Source organism: Rhinatrema bivittatum, chromosome 3 (genome assembly GCF_901001135.1).
Source record: "Rhinatrema bivittatum chromosome 3, aRhiBiv1.1, whole genome shotgun sequence".
In the NCBI taxonomy this organism is placed as follows: Eukaryota; Metazoa; Chordata; class Amphibia; order Gymnophiona; family Rhinatrematidae; genus Rhinatrema; species Rhinatrema bivittatum.
The window spans coordinates 560,761,984-560,788,396 of NC_042617.1; the positions used below are offsets into that span (position 1 = coordinate 560,761,984).

The following is a 26,413-nucleotide window of genomic DNA, read 5'->3' on the forward strand; positions in this document are numbered from 1 at the left end:
AAATTAGTCAGCAAATAGGTACATAAGTTACACCAATTTTCAAAGCAGACTTGTGTGTATAAGTCAGCTTTGAAAATGTTCCCGGTACGTTTGCCTGCGCACAGCTGCACCTGCTATTTGGTGTGCATTGATTTGCTGACAGAATTTCCATGTTTTTGTTTTTAAATCAAAAGGCATGCGCCTGAGTCTCAATCCCTCCCCCTGGAATGCCTATCCCCTGTATGCATAAAAGTGCACGCGTGCAGTGGTTATGTTCCTAATTTTATACACATGTTGGTCGTGCAGTTTTCTAAAAGGCATTTCAACCATTACTTTGCCCACAGAAGTCTCTTTGAAAACCACCCTCTGCACCTCCAATACACTGCCAATGATGGGGAAAAGAGTTCCCTGGGAACTCCCTTTGCTCTATGACTTCCTTTTGATTGCAAGAATAAGTTGAAGAGGAATCTGATGTGCAGCTCACTGGATTTTGCAGTGTCGGAGTTTTCAAGCATTTTGGGGAAAACAAAGAAAGAATGGCTGTTAATTGACGCTGACGTCTGGCAGCTCCCCAAAAGCTTCCTAAATATAACTAACAACAACAATGACCAGGTGCAATGCCTCTGCCGTCTTTTGTGAATGAGGTCCTTCTCTGCCATTCATGGCCCCTTTTCTGTGAGGCTTAGGAGCCCCTGCCGAGGTGAGGTGACTCACTGGCAGCTGTGCAGGAAATGCTGCCCTGGCTGCTGGGGGAAGTACAGCACGCGCAGCCTGTGTCCTTTTCGGGGCCCGGAGCTCGGGGGGGCCCCCCCGGAATGGAATCGTGCAAACCCCACGTTTGCCGGCACAGAAGTGCGTCGAGGCTGCATGTGGCGAGTGGGAAAGTGCACGGCAGGCGGCGGAAATGCTCACCCATGTCCGAGGGATGGAGTTTGCATGTGGCACTGCCAGTGTATGCCTTTTTTACGGCTGCTGGCTTTTCTTTTCATGCAGCATTAAAAATGTGTTCTTAAAAAATGACTTTTCGTTTTGTCTGATACGAAAGCGTTCCCCGTTCTCTTACGGAAAGTACAGCTCTGTGTCTCGCGTGCTGCAACCAAAGTAGTTATTTCTCGGGATCATGTAGTTACATGTTTCTGGTATTCATCAGATATGTTTTGCATCATGCAACAGTGTTTTGTTATATACCAACGAGGTGACTACATTTGCATATTTATTAAACTCTCTCAATTCTCCTCCCGCCTCCCCCATCCCTGGGTGGCCTTTAAACGCCAGAGCTGGCCATCCCTTCTAGAGAATAATAGACTTCAGCGCTGGGATCTGAAATATCTGGCCAAGATCCAACTGAGTGCAGAAAGCAGAACAAAAGAATAATGCACTCACCTTTCTTTCTGGGAAGATGGGGGGGATTTTAAATGTACAGCTGGAGCAAAGAGAAGAAAAGTCCCTTTTTAAGTCAGAAAGAATTATCTTCAAAGTGACAGCAATTACTGGTGGGAATTTTTCTGAATAGATACTGTAATCCTTTCTTGTTGGCTTACAGTACAGGAGTACCCGGGCCTTTCCGAGGATTGTCGCCTTGTGGTGGTGAAAAGACGTCCCATAACCTAATCACTCTTAGAGCCATGCTATTTTATTTATTTATTAATTTGTTGAAAACAAACACAATACTTAAAATATAAACAAGCAACTACAATAATAATACTTATGTCAGATGGCAAAGACATACTTCTTAACTACATATCTTCGTTGCCAGATGGGCAATATTACAGCGGTATGCTACATAACAAACATTTGTCAGAGTACTTAAAGAGGCGAATTATCAGGGAAAGCCAGCTAGAAAAGATACGTCTTTAGTAATTGTTTGAACAACTTGGAGTCTCTAATTAATCTTCTTATCTTATTCAGCAGGGAATTCCATAATGCAGGGCCCTGAACTGAATATGACTGCTCCCTTGTCACCTGCGACTTTTGGAGAAGGACTATGTAAAAGATATTAATCCGTGGAACGCAAGACACGGGCAGGGGTATGAATTCTTAATGTAGGCTGTATCCGAGGTGAAGTGACAACATGGAGAAGATTGTGAATAATTACAGTAAATTTTATATTGCAACCGATAATGAACAGGAAGCCAATGCAATGATTTGAGAACTGGTGTTATATGATCATGGACATGCGTCCCAGTGAGCAATCGGGCAGCAGAATTCTGTAGGACTTGAAGTGGTCATGGTGTGGATTGTGGTAAGCCTGCTATTTGGAACTCATGTTCCTGGTAGGGTCTTCCATAATGGTAAGGATGAAAGAAAGGTTCCAGACAAAGAACAATCCATAAAGTCCTCATCAACCACGAAGGCGGAAGAAGACTATATCAGGAAATAGCCCCAGTTGTCATGGCTTGCCAAGCCACCGAACCTGGCCAGCAGACACCAGGATCATGTGGATCCATCTGCATGTTAAACATGACATACACAGGCTTCTGTCAGGTCCAAAGGTTCTGTGGTGGCAGGCAGAAATCTATCCATTTATGCCTGGAGAGTAACCAAATATTAAATCATCCAACCTGGGCACAAACTAAATGACTGCGTCTGAGCAAACAACAGCCTGATGCAAACATATCATGGAAGGGATAGTCCCATGATGTCATGATCATCTATTCAGTTCTAAATGCAGGATTAATTTCATTATGTCCAGGCTTTCTTGAAAAAAGATTTCAGACATGCCTTATGTAAATTGGAGCTTCAAACGTAATCATAAATGATATTTTTAGTGCACTTTTCATGAGTACTATATTCCAAAGAGTTATGTTCTATCAGGTTTCTGCTACCAATATTCATTATATCTTGACTGTGTAACGTATGCCGCCCGCGGCAGCCCCGCGGTGCAGCCCTCTCATCTCTTCAGATGGACTCCAGCTGCTGGCTCCTCCTTGCTGGCGGTGGTGGGCCGCCAGCTCCGACCTCGGGTTCCACCGATGCCTCCGGCCCTGCCACACTGCCCAGTGTTACCAGCCAAGATGTTCCCGTTCGTCAGGCCTCTCTGCGTGGCACACAGAGAGATGCTGCCACCAGCGCCGCGCCCCTTCCTAGGCACGCGCGCGCACCTCAGTGATTATTTTAAAGGGCCCGCGGCGGTACCCTGGCCGCGGACCCGGATGCTGACATCAGACTCTTCAGCGTATAAAAGCTCAGGCCTCACTCCATAGCATTGCCTTTGCAACAGGTCTCCTCATGCTCCGAGTACTCGTTGCTGTTCCTTGAATCGTCCCATAGTGCGTTCCTGTCTTCCTGTGGTTCCCAGTTCCTGTTCTCCTAGTTCCTGTTCACTATGTTTGGATTGACTCTCTGGACTTGACCTTCACTATGCCTGACTATTCTTCAGCTACTCTCCAGCCCCGGACCTCTGCTACGCCTGACTACTCCTCAGCTACTCTCCAGCCCCGGACCTCCGCTACGCCTGACCACCTCTGCCTTCTCCGCTCCCTGACCATTGCTTTGCCTGACCATGCCTGTCTTCTCCGTATCCTGACCACTGCTATGCCTGACCACGCCTGCCTTCTCTGCGCCCTGACCACCGCTTTGCCTGACTACGCCTGCCTGCTCCATACCATGACTATTGCCTGGATTGACTATACCTGCATTCTCCATAACCTGACCCTTGCTTTGCATGACTATGCTACAGACTCTCCTTCATCCAGAGTTCCTTGTTGCTTGCCACATCCATTTACCATCGGCTCAGAATCCAGCCTGTCAGTGACGCCTCTCCTCGCCTATCCTCCGGATGTGGACTTTCAAGGCTTAGGCCTTCCTTTGCTCAGGTGCCTCCAGTTCCCTATTGTTCCTTTGGCACCTGAGCCCTCGTACCGAATCCAGTCCAAGATAGAACTACGCCATCTACTGTCTCTGGGCTGAACAGCTACTCACCTCTAGCTAACCTCGAGGCCCACCTAAGTCCTGCTGGCCCCGGCACCCAAAGGCTCAACCCGAAGGGAATGGTATAGGTGAAGCTCCAGCGGCCTCTTGCTTCAACCCACTCCACCTGTTGACAGTGGGGACCCGTAGGTCCTTGCCTATGGGTTGCGTTAACCCCACCTCAGCCCAAGGGTCCACCTCCGACGCAACAGACTGTATTTCCTCTGTGCCCCCAATGGGGAGTTTATTTCTGAAGTGAGGGCTGCATAAGGCCCATCCTACATAACCAGTCCCTAGCATGCTGAGAATACTTTCCTGCTAATCAATGTTCCCTCTAATGTTTTGTGGGCTGTGTGTATAAAAAAGTTCTCATACGCACTGACATGTATACATTTTTGCACAGGGTTCTTTGAAACACCACTCTATTTTCCTTTTCTTGTGTGTGCCATGTTTTTGTTGCTTCCGTCGCTGCTCGACGCCCTCACTCCGCCCTCTTTACCTCTGTGGCGACTCCCTCCGGCTCTGATGGACGGCTGGCTACCGCGGCGTCTCCATGCTGTCTCCCTCTGGCGTCCCCGGACCGGCTCGACGCTGCAACTCCACCGTCTTGTCCTGATGCCTAGGGTGTGTGCGCGCGTGCGTCCCGACTCTTGTACCAGCAAGGACGCGAACCTCAGGGGTGTCCCCCTGAGATGACGTCATCTTCTTCCAATATTTAAAGGTCTTTGAAAACACTAACAAATCGAGTTAGCAAGGATTCGTCCAAGCTACTCTGCCTCCTCGGACTTACCAGAGGTACCCGCTCCTCGGGGGCCTCGCTCTTTTCTTTATTTTCAGATTACAGATAGGAACCGGTACTCACTCCTCGAGGGCCCATGTTCCTGGACACTCTGAAGATTCTCTACTGCCTGGAAGCTATCGCTGCTACAAACAACTGTGAGTTACCATCACTCTCTCAGAGCTTTCCCTGGAACCAGGTACTCGCTCCTCGAGGGCCTAATCCTTTCCAGTTCCTGAGCTTACGAGACCTTAAGTGAGTTTTGTCATCTAGTTCTATTCATGAACTCTGCCTACTCTTCCTACTCACTTTCTACAGTTTCTCAACAGCTCAGCCATCCTGGGATCATTGTTCCAGTACCTGAGGGACTACAGCCTTGCCGGGCATATCAGCTCACTACTGCCACCTCTGGTGGTTTCTAATAACCTGTTTAATAAAAGAACTAATGTGTGTCTGTCTCCATACTCCAGCCTAGCCGATGGTCCCTCTCGGGGTATCCTCCCGAGAGTGTGATCGTCTGCCATTGGCCCAGGGATCCACCCACAACTATATCAGATTCATTACAAATTGCTACTCCTTAGCAAGACGATATCTGAGACACTACAAGATTGCTGACTCCTCCCTCTCCAGGAGCCCTCTACACAGAGCTTTCTCCTATCTGACTGCTCCTCCCATCAAGCATCTTCTCCATAACAGATTGCTAACTCGAGCAGCAGATATACAACAGATTGCTAACTCCCTAGCAAATCGCTAACAGATCGCTAACAGTTTTCCTGTTTGCATGCTCCATGATCTGTGCACGTACGCACATGCATACAGCTTACAGGAACATTGATGCTAATAACCTCATTGCTATCCATTATGTAATGAAACCAGGTATAATAACTACTTATGAAAAAGTCCAATAATTTTTATATGAAATATCAATATCTACCAAAATACTGCAACTGTAACAATAACTGTAAGCAAACTGCTCCCAACTCAACAGTGATTAACATTTTAGATTTTGGTCTACTGCTACTGCAGTAGCAGTTTCTGTAAAAAATATTCTTGCAGGCTTTTAACATTGATTATATTATAAAAATAAGCAGTGCTTGCAGTGAGGTAATGGCATAACAGTTCTTGGTTCAGATTATTTGTACTGTATTGGAGAACAAAAAATGAGTTTGAGGGTTTTAGCTTGGTCTTTAACGGACATCTGACTACATCATTTGTAAATCAGCGGCCAGAAGGGTAGCATTAGGATTTAGAGAAGACGGTGTTACTATCCCTGTTGAAATGTACTTTCCAACCTTGCAGTTATTATGTGAACCGGTATGATGTCCCCACAAATACCGGTATATAAAAGTTTCTAAATAAATAAAATAAATAAGACGTATGAAATGTGACAAAGGCTCACATTTTAAATTTGGGGTGCTAGCTCAGGTTAATATTGTATGCTCACATGCAGGCCGATTCAGTAAAGTCCGCGGGAGAGCGGGCAAATGCCCGCTCTCCCGGCGTGCGCACAGGCCACTCGCCTGTGCGTGCGATGCAGTATTTAAATGAGGCCCGGCGGTAGAAACGGGCAAAAGGAGGCGCTAGGGACACTAGCGCGTCCCTAGTGCCTCCTTTTGGCCCGGAGCGGCGGCTGTCAGCGGGTTTGACAGCCGATGCTCAATTTTGCCGGCATCGGTTCTCGAGCCCGCTGACAGCTACGGGCTCGGAAACCGGACGTCGGCAAAATTGAGCATCCGGTTTTCGACCCGACAGCCGCCGGCCGACTTCAGATTTTTTTTAAACTTTTTTTACCCTTCGGGACCTCCGACTTAATATCGCCATGATATTAAGTCGGAGGGTGCACAGAAAAGTTTAGCCCTGTCAAACAGATGTACCAAAAACATCAGAAGGAAAAGAGGATAAAGTACAACCTGGGGGATGGCATGGCCAGAACTGCTCATGTGACACCTAGGATATATTCACCTCATTCATTCTGGGAAAGTAACCCAAGCTGGCAGTTCTGCAGACAACTATTTATTGCATTAGATTTAAATGAAAAAAAATCTAAATAATAAAATGCAAGTAGGATACGAGGAAGACGTTTCCCTTTCCTCCAACAAAAAGAAAAAAAAGTGGAGGAGAAAAATCAAATGATAAATTTAGGAGCAGATTGAAAGACTGGGCAAAAATATTGCAATCCCCCACCCCAAAACACATAAAAGCAATTCTTTTGTTAATTTAGCATTTGTACCAAATTAAAGGTTTAAACACAACTCAGTTTTGCACATTGTTCAAAATAATGTGCAAAACTGATGCAACGTATTTTCCTGCATGGTTTTGGAAAGGGGGTGAATTTTTCTTAATCCACAATCAGCACTGGGGGAAATTGCTCCAATCCTTAATTCTGGCCCATAAGTTTTAGAAAATAGGTAGTACTACCTTCCGCTCAGGTAAGAGCGTGTTAAAACTTTACTAGCCTAGTATCACTATCTACTAAAGATGTTCTCCAGTTTTTCTTAATAAATAGAGCCCTTTAATTTGCAAGTCATCTGGCTGGAAAATTGTGAGCCTCAGCCTGTTTAAATGGGAGGCAAATCAAAATTTTAAATAAATAAATAAATAAATAAATGTCTAGGCTGCTAAGCACCTACATTTTGTGTCTAACATCAGCAATAGCCATCCTAGCTCACTTGGCCCCTTTGTTAGACTGAGGAACAAGCCAATGCCATTGGCTGCTTCTGCTGTGAGGTGCACGACGAATTTGCTCAGTAAAGGATCACATTTTTAAATCAACACTGTCATTATGTTAATGGATGCCTTACATTTCGGTGATGTCAATAGCGTAAAGGTTCTTCCTAGCCTTGCTTCACTTGACATATGCTGGGAAGCCGCACGTGGAGTCTGGAACATGAATCAATATACGAACCCAAAATAGCTGTTGTATAGAAAGGTACTCTTTTAATCAGCAACATTTTCTTGTTTCCTAAGGATACCAGGATGGAGAGGTAGCATTTCAGATTGGAACATGACTCTATAGCCAGTGCTGTTCAAATTCCAACAACCCTGTGCAGATCAAGCTTGGTATATATGGTGTCATCTCAATGAAGTTCAGAGTGGAGTTGGCCAGCCGAGAGTTGCAATGACAATCTCCATTACTGATATTACTGTTTGTGACTGTTGCAGTGACTACAGCCTATATACCATTTAAGATATCAACTGCTTGAAGATGAGTTTTCCGCCAGCGATCTTACTGAGTGCAATGACTTGAACCACTGTATTCGCAAAGAGGTGGCAAAGATTCATTTAAGGACACAAGAAGTAGAAGTCATCACTTGCTGAAATAATGGTTTTTAATTCTGGCTATCTTGGAAGGCACTTGCTCTCACTTTCAGGACAATGGGAGGTATTTTAAAAATAAAGAGAAATTGGAAATCATAGATTAAAGCAGCATTTCAACATAACCAACTGAAAGTCAGCTAGATTAAAATGTATTTCTTGTCAGGCAGTGCAGTTTTCTAATACTCCATAGTGGGCACTTGCATTTGTTCTGTTACCTAGGTTTTGCACTCCAAGACCCGTTATTCCACAATGTATTGTATTGAACCATGCCCTCCATTACATTACACATCATTATAACATATGACAGCATATTTTCATCAGTCTACTTTTTTCAGTCTTCTAAACATACTTATTCTGCTAAGTGCATACTTTGCACATTCAGTGTGTCCTAATTGCTTAAACCTGCTTTATGTATTAATGTCGTCTACGGTGGCCATCTCCAATACCCTTTCCAATAGGTTTCATTTCTTAAATAAGTGCATACTCCACTTATCTACTTCAACAGTCAACCTGTTAATTACTATACATTCATTATTTCTTTTTCACTAATGCATGCCATTTCCAACATTTAGAAGTGCTGTATTATACTCTTATGAAAGTTTGAGACACACATATTGGCTGAAACTCATGATAAGGAACATTGGAAATCAAATGCGGTGCCAAGAAAGGTCCCTGTACTATTGAGTCTATAGTGGGATATATTAAGTTAACACATTATGCAATACATCTTTCTTTGTGAGGACAAAAGATGACTAACCTTCAGTATCTTCCTTGTGTACTCGAGAGTTCCATAGTTGCACAATTCTGGTGGAAATGAGATGTAAAGTATTAATCATGTATCTTTCTACATAATCAAGTGTTCAGTTTACTGTTTGTGTGGTGGAATGGAAGTGGCAGAGGAGGCTGAAGTAAAACTGAATGTCTGCAGATTATCAAGCCAAATGGAGAAAATCATTCCACTCACCCCAGTACTTTAGGACCCACTAATACTATTACCATTATTATTATTATCATGTGTACAGTGCATACCATGTGTATGTGTACATAGACCTGTAATAGATAGAGCTTACAAGCTAGTCAAAATGGACAGAACAAGACACATGTAACCCTGACCTGGATGGATGGCTCCCTCTGAGCCGGGGCACTCACACTCGATCCTGGGGCTGAGTTACAGCTACAACAAAGATTTTTATCTTTTGTCTCCCCAGCAGGCAGAGACATGAAGTTAGCATGTGGCACATTTAAAACTAATCGGAGAAAGTTCTTTTTTACGCAACGCACAATTAAACTCTGGAATTTGTTGCCAGAGATTGTGGTTAGTGCAGTTAGTATAGCTGCGTTTAAAAAAGGATTGGATAAGTTCTTGGAGGAAAAGTCCAGTACCTGCTATTAATTAAGTTGACTTAGAAAATAGCCACTGCTATTACTAGCAACTGTAACATGGAATAGACTTAGTTTTTGGGTACTTGCCAGGTTCTTATGGCCTGGATTGGCCACTGTTGGAAACAGGATGCTGGGCTTGATGGCCAGCGCCATCTTTAAAAATGGCGCTGGCCATCCAGTGCTCCTATCATGTGACAGGGGCCGGCCAATGGCACGGATACCCTGTCACATGGTAAGGGCAAAGGCCATCGGCGCCATTTTGATTAGTGGCAGCTGACGGCCCGGGAACGGGAGATCGCTCCCGGGACTCCCACTGGACCACCAGGTACCTGTAAAAGGTTTTTGGGGGGGTTAGGAGGGTGGGGGAAGCTAAGGGATTAGTTTAAAAGGGTCGGGGTGGGTTTAGGGGTTATTTTTGTGTGCCGTTTTTCCTGCCCTCCCCCAAAACGATAAGAGAACCCCCACGAACAATATCGTGTGGTTTTCCTATCGTTTCGGGGGAGCCCCCTATTTCTGACGATTTTGAAAATATCGTCCAATATTTTCAATCGTCCGAAGCCCGATTCACATCTATCTGCTGCAAATGAAACACCTTGTGGGTACCACTTCTCCTCTCGTCTGTTTATCCATCAATGCTATGGCCTGGAGGAGTATCCTCTCCACTGCCCCTTTTTTAGTTGTGAGGGCAGCACTGCTCCTCAAGGCCGGTGCTATCTTAATATTATGTACACTGCCCTATATAAAAATTTACTGTGCTGTCCCCCCCCCCCCCTCCAATTCATTCAGTGCCTGTCCCAGGCCTATGAAATAAAGCCCAGCTCCGTCCTGCAGTCTATATTTTTTAAACCTGACAAGCCCCCCAATGCCCAGAACCCATGGATAAGGAAGTGTATTAGGTAGGTACCCTAGGCAAACCGTACAGCCTTGCACACACATCACCCCTACCCTCCCACACCCTCTACAGACACACACAATTAAATTACGCATTAATAACAAATTTGACATGAACAAGCCCGATCTTCCTGCACAGGAGTGATGTAAATATATTTTTGCCTCAGAAGACTGGACTCTTGGAGCCTGAAGAGAGCAGGAGGCCTGCGCTCCCTCCTTCTTCAGCCACCGGCTGGTTAGGCTCTGCTGCCGGCCCGCCCGCTCCCCGGGTGTGCCGCTCTGTGCAAATGCACGGTATGCACACTCAGTCACGCCGGGGCCTGCTGCTCCTATTTTAGCTGAGAGAACCAGGTGGCAAACAAAAAATGATCCCAAACAAAAGGGAGAAAGGATGGAAATGATTTAAAGTTGAATTTTGGATGCTCCATCCGAGTCTCCTGTATTGTTTGTTGGCACTCACATCCACTTAAGGTAAAAAGAAAGCAGACCTCACCCGGATATATGAAACAGTGTCACCCCTGCCACCCAGGGCCTTGGAGGAGAAATTCCTCCCCCCCCCCCCCCGTCCCCCCGTCCAGTAAAGAACCCACCCTGGGGTTAGAGACCTTTGGAAGAGAGATTGGAATAGAATTTCCCCGAAGAATCTTCTATAACCCCAAGGGGTAAATAAATTAGAGTTTCTCTAATTTCAGAAAATCCCTGTCTTAACAAGTTGGGTCTAGGACTTCTCCAGGAGAAAGGAAACGGAAAGGAAACACTCCTCTCCCTTAAGTCTTTCAGCACCCAAATCCACAACTCTTCCAGAGGTTTCTGTATAACGAATGTAACCCCATTTCTGGGAAATGTCTTATCACCAATGGGAGCCACAAAAGACTTTGCATCCTTCCGGCCAATTCTATTCTAAACTCTCTTACAAAAGTCTCTGGCCCCAAGGCCAAGTTCTTTACTGGATGGCAGACACTGGGTGAGGTCTGCTTTCTCTTTCCTTTAACTGAATGTGAGGGCCAACAAGCAATGCAGGAGACTCGGATGGAGTGTCCAAAATTAAACATCACTGTTGGTGTCGTTGTTAAGTCAATGGCACAATTCACATCGGCTCTTTTTGTCCCAAGGTGGTCTTTACACTTCTCATCCTCTCTCTGTGCAAGAGTAGCTTTCTACCAGGGCAAGGGAAAACACACGACCTCCAGGGCTTGAAAAGATGAGATTCCTAGGTGGACAGGGGTAATCTTCTTTGGCAGAATATCCCCTCCGAGCTGGTCAGAAAAAAGATAACACAGTACATTCACTGAGTCCCAATTTCCTGTTTCCCCAGGGGCGAAGACTCCAATCTTGCCTTACAGTTTTCCAGATGTCTAGTCTTGCTCAGAATCCCTCGCTGGAAAGGATCCACACAGAAATACACAGCTGCCAGATGTTCCTCTTCAGGACAGGAAGGGGGCAGCAAAACTTTTCTCCTCGCTCTTTCAACGGAAAAAGTCTCTTCACAAAACTGAGACCGAAAATCACCAGAAGTTCCTTGCATTGTGTCATCATCATACCTCAGGTCTTCCCCATCCTTCCCCTCAGGGAAAGGTTTCCCCGTGACTTCTCTCCAGGTAACACCCAGGTGTCTCGCAGGCTTCGTACAAAAAAAACAAAACAAACAACTTGAAAAAAAAATCCCAAACCTACCCAGCAGCCAAGGTGTGGGCTGCAGAGGCAGCTCCCTTGACCTTTTCTGAGGACTGCTTGTTGCCCAAGTCTAGAGGAAGGCCCAAAAACAACTGAGGCAGAAACTCCTAACAACAAGCCAAAAGCTGCACTGCCCCACTCTGTTATTACTTCACAAGGAGATGGCCATCCCAGTTCCCCTAATTACCAGTCTGTACTGTTCCTAGCTACAGAAGTTAAAATAGAGCCTTAAATGGTATTCAACCCTAAGGGTCATTACACACAGTCCCAGGAAACAAGCACTGCAGGAGCCTCACATGTGGGTGCTGAGACCTCTCTCGCCTTCTCTAAGAGCATAGCCCCTCCACAAGGCCACATCTTGGTAGGGATCCCAGTAGGGTCGTACCATCGTTCACAATAAAAATCAAATATGAGGCTTTGAGTTAAAGTAGTAAAACCAGGACCAAACCAGCTGGATTAACTGAGGAAAAGGTAACCTTAATTGAGAAAATCTGCATGGAATGTGATCTCTTAAAAGTCTATATAAGAATAGCAATTTATAGCGTGGGGATTGAAGAATTATAGGTGAATCAGCTCTGCATGTAAAAAGCAGTTTTCTGCCTCCACCTTCCTCTCCCTCCTTTCATAATAGTAAATTAAGCATTTTCCCAGCAAATGGTTAAACCAAAAAGCAGAACAAATACCTTCCCTTATCATCCAAAGTGAGGCTTCTCCACCCTGTGGCAATGCCTGGCTCTCTTACAAGTAAGGAAGTCTGCACTTGTACCTTGCGGAACAAGGAAATGTCAAGATTGGCATGAGGGCTGAAGAATACACTAAGAGGTAGATCTTCAAAACATACGCGCTTGCGTACTTTTGTTCGCGCCACTGGCGCGAACAAAAGTACACCAGATTTTATAAGATACGCGCGTAGCCGCGCGTATCTTATAAAATCCAGGGTCGGCGCGCGCAAGGCTGCGCAAAATCAGCAGCCTGTGCGCTCCGAGCCGCGCAGCCTGCCTCCGTTCTGCGTCCCCCCACCTTCCCCTCCCTTCCCCTATCTACCCCACCCCCCAGCCCTACCTAAATCCCCCCCCTACCTTTGTTGGGCAAGTTACGCCTGCTTGAAGCAGGCGTAACTTGCGCGCACCGCCCCAGCATCCCCCGGCACAGGCCGCAGTGCAGGGGGACTCGGGACCACCCTCCCGGCCCGCCCCCGAACCGTCACCACGCCCTCGGACCCACCCCGGACTGCCCCCTGCCCCCGGACACGCCCCCTCCCGCCCCTTTTACTAAGCCCCGGGACTTACGCAAAATAGGTGCGCCGGCGCGCGAGTGCCCTGCGCGCGTAAATCCAGGAGGATTTACGAGTGCAGGGGTTTTAAAATCTACCCCTAAGCGTCTGATTTTCAAATGTATTTACCATGCTTTAAAATGGGTTTTGCATGTAGAAAAGTGGGCTTTTGAAAATTGCTACCAACATAAATGCACTTTACATGGATAAATAGCTTTTGAAAATTGCTACAATAGTAGTTACATTTACACATGTAAATCCTTTTGAAAATTCACCCCTAAGAATCCTGAAGCAAGTTAGGGAGCGAGATCTTTCATTTACTGATTGGCAACTAAATCTACTTCCTTGAAATGAGATGAAGTCTGTTTGGATGAAGAATTGTCAGGTTTTGATTTAAATTGAATGTTTGGAATCCATAGGCCATGGATTTACACCTTTTAGCTTAATACTAGACTGGGGCTTTTATTGTATCACTTGGCATGACACAGAGACTGTGAACCTCATAACTCTGAAATTGATTTATTCACGGACCTGGGAATAGTTATTGTTCCTTAAAATTCTTCTTCTAAGGATTGGAAGAAGAAATTCCCTTTATCATATTGAGGGCAATTATCTTTTTTCTTTTCGGCCCCGGAGTTTCCTTCTGCTCCTTTGTATCTCCGGCTCGGCTGGAACATTCTTATGTTTAGTCCAGTCATTACAGACCTGGGCCAGGGGTCATGCACCAGGGCACTCCTTCCATCATGGGCCCTGCATTTGGCCCCTAGGAGTCATCCTTAAGCAAAGACCTTCACGTCTTTCCTGTGGTGGCTGTGAACCCTGCTTCTGCAGCAGCCCCAGACAATTCAACAAGCAGAAGACCCGAGCCAGGGACTGAACCGTGGCCAGCATATACCAGCCGAGCACTACTTTCTAAGGCTTTTTTTTTTTTTTACCAGGCCAAACAGCAATTTACTTTGGAAAACTGTCTTGTCTGCAAATGGCCCACCTCTGTCCAGGATACAAAGATGGCATTCCCCAGGGTGCGCTTAGGCTGAAGGAGTAAGGGGGCGGCGGCATCCATGGAATTTTCCAAAGCGCACGCACTATCTGACTGCGCGCGATGAACAGCAGGTACAAAGCACCAGGCTAGGCTGCTTTTAGTGTGGGCCCTGTGGCTAATTTTCAAAGCAAAACCACTCGGGGAGCTTCTTTATGAAGGCTGACTGGTGGCAAACTCCCGCCTTAAAAGAACCCGCAGCCTTTGCCGCTCCACGGGCTATTTGAAAATTATCGCCTTAAGACGCAGTTCTGAATAGGAAGCACCCGGCACTCGGCACGGAAGTATGAACATGAGCTCTGACAGAATATTATTCATTCATTTCAGGAAAAAAAAAAATCACTTCGCTTAAACCTTTAATCACGTGACTGATATTGCAGCACTGCCTGTATTATATTTTTATGACTTAAACATTTTTTTTTAATGAATTTACTAGCTTGAAAATTCATGAAGTCAGAAATATTTGCAAAGGGAAAACCAAAAGAAAAGGGACACGATGCAAATTTGAAGAAATTATGAGGAAAAAGGCGGTCTTTTGATCTTTCTCCTACAGGCTGAAAGCCAACTAGAAAGCAGAGGAGGAAATGAAATATACTCAGTACCCAGAAAGCAGGTGTGCGGGCCACATCGCAAGGAGATAAAGTCTTCTGTGACAAGAGATCAACAAGAAAAACAAACACAAAAAAGAAAAAGTCCGAAAGTCACTCCCCGAAAAACTAGAAGAAAAAGCAAAGGGCAATGGGAAGATCCTGCAGATTTCTAGGACTAGCTTTGAAAAAAAGTCACTAATTGATCTGGATCACAGAAGCGATTCTGATTTCCCCCAAACTTCGGGGACGTTTGAATTAATTTCCCCCTGCTCTTTTGGGTTCCCGCTGGGCCATGGTGCCAGGAGCCTTCATTCACGACTCCCCCCCCCCCCCTAACCCAGCCCTAGCAGTGGCAGCCCTTGAGCAGAGGGGTCACAGAGCACCCCCACCCCCCCCCCCCCTCTGGAACCTGCTAATGTGGACAGTGAGTCTGGCCACTTAGGGGGTCAGTTTGTAACAGCCTGCATCAATTGCACCAATTTTCAAAATGAACTTAGCATGGATGTTGGCTTTGAAAATTAGCCCTGCAAATCTCCCTCCAGGTTGCACCTGCTAATTCAAGCCTGCAGGGGGAGATGAGTGCATTGCATCTCTGCACTTTGTGCCTGCTTTGAAGCAGATGCAAAGGGCACGTGTCAAAGAAGGCACAGGGATTTCATTTTGAAATCCTCCTACGTACTTTCACTCCTCCAGCCTAACTCCGCGCCCTTGTCCTCATGTTTGGGGGAGGGGGGTAATTTTCAAACAAGATTTTTTTTACACAGGTAAATTGTATATTTGTTTAATTGTTCAATCTGTTTGATGTAATTTTCTGTTCCTTGTTCTGTGTAAACCGAAGTGGTATGCACAAGTGCATGAACTCCGGTATATAAAAGCCTTTAAATAAATAAATAAATAAATAAATCGTTTGGAAAATTTTCCCGTTTTCGATACTAAGTTAATGGAGAAATGTTTAAAACTGCGCCTTCTGATGCAAAGTCTGTGAGTTCTGCATCGATGTTCAAAGGGGAAAAATAAAAGCATACTCTCATTTTGAAAACTGCTCCAGGAAAAACGTTACCTGCCAGGATTTGCACCTGCTTTTTCCATGGGGAAATAACTTGTATAATTGTTGTGTAACCCCCATCTCTCGGTGCTGGCTTAACACTGATAGGGCCATAAAAGAATTTGCCCTTCAGGGACTGGGTCACACGAAGGCAAGCTCTTTGCACAAGCCTCTTTTCTCCTTCAGGGCCTGGAGTGACACGGGCGGCTTTAGCACTCTTTTCCCTGGTTCGCCAAGAAAAACACCGGAGACCCAGATTTGAGTGTCCAGAACAAAACTTCCTGAAGGTAAATCGGGTGAATGTACAGCACAGTTAACAGGGTCCTCAGCACCACAGAACGATCTTTAATGTTCACAGTCTTTGCCTCTATCTGTGCACGGGTCTCTTATCACCAGGACATGGGAAACCCAGGGCTGGGAAAAAAATGAGGTTCCCAAGAGTGTAGGCAGGAAAACCCTCCAAAACTGGTAAAAATGGGTAACACCGTCTATGCAGAGAGTCCAAATTTTTCTCTCTCTCCCCAGGGGTGAAGACTCCAAAATGGTGTCCTCAATAGGTGTTGAGTTGGTACTACACAAGGTCAACCAATGTCTCTTTTTCTCTCACGAAGGAAGGGATCCTCTCAGAAACACACAGGTCTCGATGTTCCTCCTCAGGCAGGAAGGAGGCAGTGCAACTCTTCCTCCTGGCTCTTCTAACCAAAAATCCCTTTTCCCAAAACTGAGTCCAAAAATCACCAGAAAGTCCTTGTGTCAGGTCACCCCATCCCCCTGTCCTCCAGGAGGTTCAGAGAGGTAGGTCTTCCTTATCCTGCCCCCCCCCCCCCCCCGCCCAGGGAAAGGATTCCCTGTACCCAGGTAACACAAGGCTTCCAAATGTCCAAAACTAGAAAACAATCCAGAGGCAACCCCAGCCAGCCATTTAGTGGACTGTTAGGACAGCGTCCTGACCTTGCTCAGGATCACCAGGCAGGTCTTGCCTGGTTCTTCCAAGTAGTTCCCAAAATCCCACAAAGAAAAGTGCTCCTGTACTGCCACCTAACTGCAAACTCAAAGGTACTGCCTCCCGTCTCTCAGGGGACGGTCATCCCAGCTCCCTCAAAAGGAGGCGCTATACCGAGTGGTACCTCCCCACAATCTCCACCTCTCCGTCCCTAGCTAAAGGAGTTAAACTAAGGGCACTAGTGGTAATGAACCCCAGAGGGCCATTACATTTGAAAATGCAGCACTACAGCACGCACATTGTTGTTATCTCCCCTGACCTAAGACCACCTCCCTTTAGCAATTCCTCTGCAGAATGTGGGTAAAACCTAGTGTTAGCTGCAGCCCTTTTATCTGGGCAAATGGCTTCTGGACATGGCCCGGAGGGAGGGTAACCCCCGCTGGGCAATTTCAAAGCCGTTTCCCTGGATAAAATGGCGCTTTATCAGCAAAAAATAGACTTCCGACAATTTCCCTCCTTGTGTGCACCTAAGCCCTCCATCGATGCACTTTTACCTGCGGTAGGAGGAGGCCTTCCCAGAGACAGGGTCGGGGAGTGATTTCCAAAAGCACGGAAGCAATTTGCCTGAGAGAAACTACCCACGCAACCTAGCAGGTGGTGCACGAGCGCGGGTAGCTTTCCTGGGGTAGCTTTCAAAGAGAAAGTACACGAGTGCTTTCCCTTTGAAAAATGGAGGAGTCGGTGGGTAACTGACTGCGAATCAGCGCTGGCAGTTTTACAAAAGTTACCCATTTAGAGGGCAGCACGGGAACCGCTGGGCAGAAGTGTAAAGATACCTTTCCCCCACAAACATTACGTCAGCTGTCAAGGGGGAAAAGAAATGTCCTTTGACGAGTGAGTCCGGAGAAGTCGTGTCCGCGCGGGTGCTTTCCCCAGCAGGGCATCCTGCGGGTACGCCCCCCTGTACGTGGGTACGTGCGGAAGTGTTACTCCCGCCCCAGGAAGGCCTCTGCTCAGAAAGCTACGCCTGGGCCGGCCCCACGCATGTCCTTTTCCATGTCAAAGACCCCCCCATCTTCTTTTCCATGTCACGCCCTTGCAGGTTTGGCTTTTTATTTTCCCTTTTACACAGTAAATTGCACATCAGCTGCTTTTTCTTACTTGACTCTCCCATTTTTTCAGGACAAAATGCGAGTTTGACAGCATCATTTTGGACGTAATATTTCCTTTTGGTTATTTTCCTGTATTTATACTTGAACTTTATCATCATCTCTAATTTTCTTTATTCTTTCTTTATTTTGAAAATGATAAATTGAAAGTTTTTAAAACGGGACTCATTTCTGCGTGCCAGAGTGTTATGTGCTCGGAAATGGCTTTGAGAATTGCACTCTACTATACAGAAGATTTGTAACTCAATTCTTTATCTCGTTAGAAATTCACCTTTGAAGCTTTACATTTTATCCCTGGTTCTTCCCAAGCACTTATTTGTCTTGTCTTTATCTTGGCTAGACTGTAAACTCCACATGTGGCTGTACAGCACTGCGTCCATCTCGTAGCGCCATATAAATGAACGGTAGGAGTAGTAAGTATTCAATTATTTTTCAACATAATGAATTATGTCACTTCTAGATCTTTCTTTTTTTTCAGTATGCACTGTATAGGCATTGATCAATAAGCCTGGAAGGAACAACAGGACATGCAAATCTATCTCATGCATATTCATGACCTTAAGAAACACTGTTCCAGTCCAGTGGTTTTTCAAACTCAGAGTCATGACCCAGTACTATTGGGTCATAGCTCTAGCCCTGCACCTGCACTCTTTCCAGCTATTCTGGAGAGGCAGGAAGCTGTGGCCCACCCACTTTGCACTCAGGTCTACCCAATTAGGGCATTTTACTGGTTGCTCGGGGCCAGTGGGCAGAGGAGGAGGAGGCATAGCCAGCATTGCTGTGGAAAAGTCAGGGGTGGGTTCAGTGTTGGTGCTGTGCTAGTGATAATGAAGGCTCAGTGTAGGCGTAAGCAGCAGCAGCAGCCACAGGCTGAACATTCTCCAATTTTTGCATCAGCATTAGCAGTGACCACAAGGGATGAGAAATGAAGAACAGGAGGCTAGTAGCTGGCCGTCAGGGCTGCTGCTGAAGAGGAGGACTCGGAGGCACTAAGGCAGCCCTGCTGAGTTAAGAGCTGGAAGGGAGTGGGTGACAGAGAGAGAGAGAGAGAGAGAGAGAGAGAGAGAGTAAAAGTTAGCATTGGGGATGGGGAAGGGAGGAGGTGACAGTAAGCAAGGGGCTGAACCAGGAGGATACATCAAAAGTGGAGGTTAGGGAAAGGAGAGAGTGACAGTGAACAAGGAGATTGAGGAGGAAGGGAGAGTGAGCAGTGGGAGCTGGGGATGGAAGGGGACAGTGAGCGGCAGGGGCTGAGAAGGAAGGGATTATTAAAAAAATTATTTCTATCCAGCAGGTTACATAGAAAACATACCCAGATGAGAGACAAAGAAACATTGATAAGATAAAAAAAATGAATATAAATCAGTAACCATTGCTTCAGTCTGGAGCTTGACTGGGAGAGGCACTGCCTGAGGAAGAAACGTCTACTTGCAAAGCCTGAGTAAATAAAGTTTTTAGAGCTTTCTTGAATTCTTTGGGGTTTGTTAATGAGCGTGTTGCTAATGGGATTGTGTTCCAGGTAGTTGGTCCTGTGACGAAAAGGCTCTCTCTCTTGTGACTGCGAGTCTGGCGTGCTTTACGGCTGGAATGTCAAGGAGAAATGGAGCAACTGATCCAAGGTTTATTATGGGCACAGAGAAGGGTAAAATTAAACTCATCCGTGGGCTAGTGACATTTGCAGCAGATGATGGACTATTACCAGAATTTTATACGCCCTTTGACTGGTAACCAATGAAGAGTTTCAATGATTGGTATGATGTGCTCACGAAAGTGTGTATTGGTGAATAGTCTAGCAGCAGACGTTTTACTAATTGTAGAGATCTTAGACAATTTTGCAGAAGGTTAACATATAAAGAGTTGCAGTAGTCAACGCCCATCAGAATAGGGCTTGTAGGACAGTTCGAAAATCACTGTGGACTGGGAGAGGTTTGATGTGTCGTACTAGTCTAAGCCACCCCCAATCAGTTGGCTTTTCAGTATATCCACAATGAATATGCATGAGATAAATTTGCATGCACTACCTCCATTGCATGCATCCTGAAAACCTGACTTGCTGGTGGGTCCCCCAGGACGGGTTTGGGAACCTCTGGCCTAAGCTATGCATAGGCTGTCTGAATTATTGATTTGGTTTGAGGCTTTAGGGAAGGTAGAATGATTAGTGGGGGTGGGGATATGAGCAGGTGGGGGCTAGGAAAGGGAGGGAATGACTATAAGGGGGTTGGAGAAGGGGTGACAGTGACAGGGGGCTGGGGGCTGGGAAAAAGGGTCAGAATGAGCAGTGGGAGCTGGGGAAAGGAGGGAGTGGGGTGCAGTGGGGTGTAAGGATATGGAATAGGGAAAGAGGTACGACTGATTTCCTTCCACTGGGTCCTGAGAAAAAAAGTTTGAAAATCACTATCTAATCCATTCATCTACCTCCAGATAAGATCCACTGTAGTTAAATCATGCCAGACCAATATTTCTCCAGTAGTCTTTTACAAACCTCTAGTGGGTCTGAATGATTGCATTTAATGAATAATCTAAACAACATTGGTTTTGATATTACTGCTGTAAACGATTGAGCCAATAATCTGTATCAGGGTAGTTGTTCTGGAAACAAAAACCCAAGCCTCCATGAAAAGTGAGCTCCTTCCTGTGTGAACTCGCAGTGCTTCACATTCATATCCAGCAGGCATTGGGCTTTGCTATCGGCTACCCACTGAGGGTAATTTTAAAACTGCCCCCTCTGGTGCAAATTCTGCAGGCTATTTTCACTCCCAGATTTTACATTCATTTTCAAAGTGAAAATATGCACATGCTTGCCCTTTGAAAATGATCCCAGAAAAACTGGCCACTCAAATTTACATCTGCTAAATTGTCTGGGTGGTTTTCCTGAGAAAAATGATGCGCATACTGTACTCTTGAATATTCAAACGTGTGCGTGTAAGTGCAATGCCCTTCCCAATCCTGCCCCTGGGCACGCCTCTGCTCACTGCTGGTATAAAAGTAGGCACATAGAGGCCCAATTTATCCACATATAGGGCGAGCAACTTCTAAAAGCCCATTTCTAAAAGCTTTGAGAATGAGCCTGCTCCCGGGCAGGGCCTGATCTGGGATGGAGTGCACCAGCACTTCTCTGTCATACTTTGGCCCATTAGAGGAGGAGAGGAACCTTATCTGCAGCCAGGAAAGTCCCTCTAGCCAGCTGCTGAAGAAGGACCCATGATGGACTTTTATGACCCTTGACCCCACAGAAAGGATTAGAAATATTTCTGTTATTTGCTATTATTCTGTTATTTGCACACTTGGTGACATTTATCATTTCTGCACCCTGAGGTTGGTAAATGAGTGGGGAAATGGTCCCTCTCTCATCCTCTATTCCCACCACTTATTTTCCCACTACCCTTCCACTCACCTCCTCTCTTTGTGCCCTTTCATTTATTCTCCCAACCTCTGTGCTCCCCACTCACATTCTCCCACTCCCTGTGCCTCTCTTCCTTCCTCCATCTTGCTGGCCTTCTTTCACTCCTCTTATCCCTATGCCCTCTCTGATTCTCCCACTCCTTCTGTTTCACTCATTCTCCCATACCCTGTGTCCTCTCTCATGCTTTCTTCCATCATATGTGCCCTCCCTTACTTTTTCTCCTACCCTATCTCCTCTCTCCCGGGACTTCCCGACCCACCTGCTGAGGACCACGGTGGATATCTTGCACTCTGATGGAATTTTCAAAGGAAAACTCTGAGCATGGACTTGCGGCCATGACTGCAGGGCCCTGGGTGGCAATTTTAAAAACTATGTGAGTGGTTGTAAAGTCCGTGGTTACCTCTGCCAGTGGATTTTGCACAAGTTCTCGAAGAGAAAGTCCCCGCGTGCTTTCCCTTGGAAATTTTCCGCGGGGGGGGAAAAGTTTCTGCAGAGGCGTGAACCTGCTTTTTCTGTAGGATGGTTTGTGGTTTTTTTTCACTCCCACAAATGTACACCCCTTCCCCCCGATCTAACCCCCACCTACCTTTTACCTGCCTACAGGGTGGGCAGTTTTCAGAAAGGCAGTTTTTGCTCAGGGATATCGCCCTCCTTCTGCTTAAAACATAATCTGCCATCTGTAGCAGTCATAGCAAAGGTCAGCAGATCAGAGGAACTTTGGCACCTTTATCTTGATTAAAGCTGGCACAATGGGGGGGGGGGGGGGGGGTTATTTTTGTTTGCGGAACGTCTGTTTTTATATCGCTTTCATCAGGTTCAGACAGTAGAACACCCTGTCCATACACAGTGACACTCGCTCTCTTTGAATCCTTTGCAATCTCTACTGCGACCCTTCCTTTTTTTTTTTTTTTTTTTTACACGGGTTATCTAAGCTGCCACTGCAGGAGCTGCACCGATCTTACAGAAACAGGCCCACGGGACGCGGGTTTCTCCACGGACAGGTTTAGAAAAGATAAAAGCCTCAGATGTGGATGCCTCCTCAGCCTGCAGTACGTTTTCTGAGCCCTGCCGCAGGGCTGCCAAGTTACCCAGGGTCCGGGGGGGGGGGGACTCTTTTTTTTTTTTTTTTGGACCGGCGCTGGTTCTGAACTTACATGCCAAAGCAGGGTGGCGTTTTATAGTCCTGATGTATCAGGACCAGGGCCGCCAGAAACCCGGGACCGGATTTGAAATCTCCCTCCTGGGACTGGGTAGCTTGGCAGCGCTGCTGTAGCAGAATTATTATTTTTTTTTAAATTTTGGGGTAGGTCTTGCCGGTCCCACCCCATCCCCTCCCCCCCACTCCCAACCCCCCCCCTCCCCTTTTCAGTAGAAACACGGGGGCGAGGGAAGTGGTGGGGGTGTGGGGAGAGAGAGAGCTTGCAGGCAAGTCTCTTATTTAGCGACTCCATCTGATTCTCTCAAATCTCTTAAAATGTCGGAGGCCGGTCTGGTAAACGAACGGCGGAGAGGAGCCGCGCCGCGCTTTACAGGACAAAACGTGGGAGCTGACTTACCGTGGAGGAGAGGCGGCGCCGGGCTGCGACAGTTGGTTACAAACACTCTTCGGAACTGTTTGCTTTCAAGTCGGTTCACTGGCGTTAAAGGCAAAGGCGCCCACTGCCACGGTGGGGGGAGGGGAAGAAGGACGGAGCCCCGCAGCACCGTGACCGAGCGGCCGACCCAAGAAGGCAAGAGCCGAAGCCCTGCCGGCCCCCCCCCCGGCTTGCGGTTTTGACCCGTGACCTTTACATTTTGTCACCGCCCTCGTCTCGTGGGAGCGGACCCCCCCACCCCCCCTTCAGAACCCATCTGGCACGGCCGGCGGAGTGCGCGACATCGTCTCGCGAAGCGTGACCTCTGAATCTTCGGGGCGCGCCTGGGCGGTGGGGGGTGGGGCGCAGTTTGGCTCTCTCTCTCTCTCTCTCTCCTCGCTGCTGCGCCGCTCCCGGAGGTGCACGGAATTCTGGGAGGGGGAGCCGCTGGGAGAGCCGCGGGGCCCGCCGGTTTGCGAGAAGCGAGGAGGACGTTCGAGGCCGTGACACGTAGGGAGACGGCGATTTACCTGTCTGAAAACTGCCATTCCTCAGCAGGGCTAGGGGTAAACGCGCCGTTCCACCAGACATGCACCTGTAGAGGAGGCGTTCCTGGAGTGGGAGGCGGGGGTCTGGGCAGGATCAGGAAATAACATGTGCGGCTGGTATTTTCAGGTCTATGTGCTTTTTTGTTTTCCCTTGTAAAATCTACCTGCAAATACAAGCGGCGGGTTTCCAAGGGAAAGTACGCGTGGCATTTCTGTTTGGAGCTAGGGGCAAAGTCTATGGGGAAAAGCAGGCAGTCTGAAAATTGCCCCCCTAACTGTTTTTGCTAAGCGTGCGAGTATTGCCGCTCTGGCATGCATTTCTCGTAAATACTGCACTGCTTTCTTTTAGGTTTTGTCATCCGACCTGAAGGCCGACGGTTGGGTGCTTGTCACCTCTTAGTAAGACCTTTCTCTGGAACCCCCAAATGCCAGGCATGGTGCTTCCCTCTCACCATCAAGGAATGCCTGGCAGTGACAGATTTAGGATTTTGCTGTCCCTGGGCACTGCTGGTGCTGTCATATTCCCCCCACCCTTCCTGACAAGGGACAATAGAGCAGAAGATCTTCTTCAAATACTTCAGAACACAGCAGCTAGAATACTAACCGGAAAAAGGAGGAGGGACCACATAACCGAAACCGTAGCGGAACTACATTGGTTACCGATTGAACACAGAATTAAATACAAAACCCTATGTACCATCCATAAACTAATTCATGATGAGAAATCAGACTGGCTAAACACAGCATTACGGGTACACGTCCCACACAGAAATCTTCGATCAGCAAATAAAGCACTCCTAACCATCCCTTCAGTTAAAACAGCAAGACTAACCCAAGTGAGGCAAAGGGCCTTATCATTAGCAGGACCCACAATTTGGAACACAATGCCTCCAGAGATCAGATTACAAAGTGATCTCAAGGCATTTAAGAAAAGTTTAAAAACATGGCTTTTTAAACAGGCATTTTACAAGGAGACGGGAGAATAGAAATTATTCAGGAATAAGCAGATAAGCACAGACACACAGTACTTAGGGCGATACAGTAGAGTAGTCTATGAACCCCACATCACAACTAGCATATTGATAACACTATGTATGATAAATTTACCCGTAAAAGTACCTTCAGTACACTCGGTCATGACCCACTTCTCTAAAAATTATTTTGTCTAATGATATATTGTAACCGAACCTTTGACGGCACCTGTTAGAATGTACTATAGTACACTTTTACCTACATTAAATTTGTGCCTACATGTAAACCGTTGCGATGGTGTATAACTTAGCGACGGTATAGAAAAGATTTTAAATTAATTAATTAATTAATTAATTAAGGCGCACACCTTTCTTGGCTCCGCTCTGTCTGCTCCAGGCTCACTGACTCCTCTCATATTCCTGAATGACAAGAGCAGAGGGGCTGGATTAGGGAGCAGGGGGACTTTTTTCTTTGCTCCTTGCTGTGTGTCCTGGCATCCTCTCTCTGCCTGTTCCCTGAGGAGGACAGGAGGCAAGGGGCAGAAATGGAGAACAGAGCACTTTTTTTTCTTTGCTCTGCCCTTTCCAGCCTCCCCTCTCCCTTCAAGTTCTTTGCACTAAGAGGGGAGGGGATGGAGCAGGAAAGAAAAAAGCTGTTCTTTGCCTAGTCAGATTCAGCACAGTTGGGAGGCTGCAAATCTTTAGCTGACCAGCTGCCCCCCTGGGATTTTTGCCGCCCTAGGCACAGGCCTAATGTGTCTATTGGCAAATCCAGGGGACAAGGATCACCTGAAAACAGCAAATTATGCATCACTACTAACATCCTGAATTTTACTCCCCAGTGTAATCGCTGGAGGGTAGGAGTTATATGATCCCAATGGGACAACCCAGGCAAGGTATGTGCAGCAGCATTTTGTATCAATTGCAATATTTTGATTAACTTATCAGAGAGGCCTAGCAATTGTGTGGCACAATAATCAATAGCTCCCAGGACCAGATATTGCAATATGGTCTTGAACAAAGGTGCTGGTAATACTGGGTGTAATCTTTAATTTGTAAAAACATACTTTGGACAAGTGCCGTATTCGAGGCCTCATAGTTAATGAGCAGTCTCACAGGACCCCTAAACTTCGAACCTCAGACAGTATAGCTATTGCCTCATGTTCATAAGAAATGGAATTGGTATCCCCTTTAACTGAGTCTTTGCCAATCCAAAGTATGTTAGTCTTTTGGATATTGAGAGAAAGCTCATTTTGAAGCAGCTAGAACCTAATCTGTGTCATACATTCTTGAAAATGATTAATAAGTGCTCCCCCGGAATATATAGCTGATATTCATCTGCAGTCAGCTCTTGCCAGTAATGGATGCTATTTTGAACAACACTTACAGCGATGGTGTGTGTGCTTATTTTTACTAGACTGTTGTAAAGGACCTCCAGTGAAAACCTAAGGGCCCTCTGCCGTAAGATCTGAGCAGCATGGGAGCTGAAATGGCCCATGACCCCCTCATGTGATTGTCTACCACTGAGAAGAAGTTGGGGCAGGGGCTACAGAAGGTTTGGAGGAACATTTTTCCAAATAAGTCAATTAGGGATTTATATTAACAAGTGATACCATAATTAACCCTGATGTTAGGAATTGATTCACAGTATTATCCTATTGCAGATCATTGACAAACAGTTTAAAATAAAGTCCCTTAAATGTATAAGAGCACTTTCAGTTTGATTGGGTCCCCACTCATGCAACTTTTAATAACTTTAACAACTCAAGCCATATGAATATGCGTCAGTAGTCCAGCAGCGGGATGGGACCTATCCAGTCTTTTGCACCGAATGCCCATATACATGATTATCTACCTGTTAGTGAGAGGTTGTGCACCAGGTGCAAAGAGCTCCTGGATCTTGAAGAATGAGTCCAATCTCTGTAG

At 46.5% G+C, this 26,413-nt stretch overlaps 1 protein-coding gene and 1 long non-coding RNA gene across 3 annotated transcripts in view; one reads left to right on the forward strand and one right to left on the reverse strand.

Annotated features, from left to right (window-relative positions):
- TNFAIP3 (TNF alpha induced protein 3) overlaps positions 1–23,090 on the reverse strand; it is an 83,324-nt gene extending 60,234 nt beyond the window's left edge. Inside the window, exons 1-3 of one of the 2 annotated variants that reach the window (XM_029596485.1) lie at positions 22,951–23,090; positions 8,742–8,788; positions 7,468–7,628 (exon numbers count right to left, since the gene is read on the reverse strand). The gene's annotated coding sequence lies outside the window, so the exon portion shown is untranslated. The remainder of the gene's footprint in view (positions 1–7,467; positions 7,629–8,741; positions 8,789–22,950) is intronic. The other variant, XM_029596484.1, reaches the window with a different exon arrangement.
- Positions 17,836–19,423, forward strand: LOC115088329. Its single transcript, XR_003855751.1, has 3 exons — positions 17,836–17,924; positions 18,332–18,404; positions 19,283–19,423. It is a non-coding gene; the product is annotated as an uncharacterized LOC115088329 (long non-coding RNA).
- Positions 23,091–26,413: the final 3,323 nt, after the last annotated feature.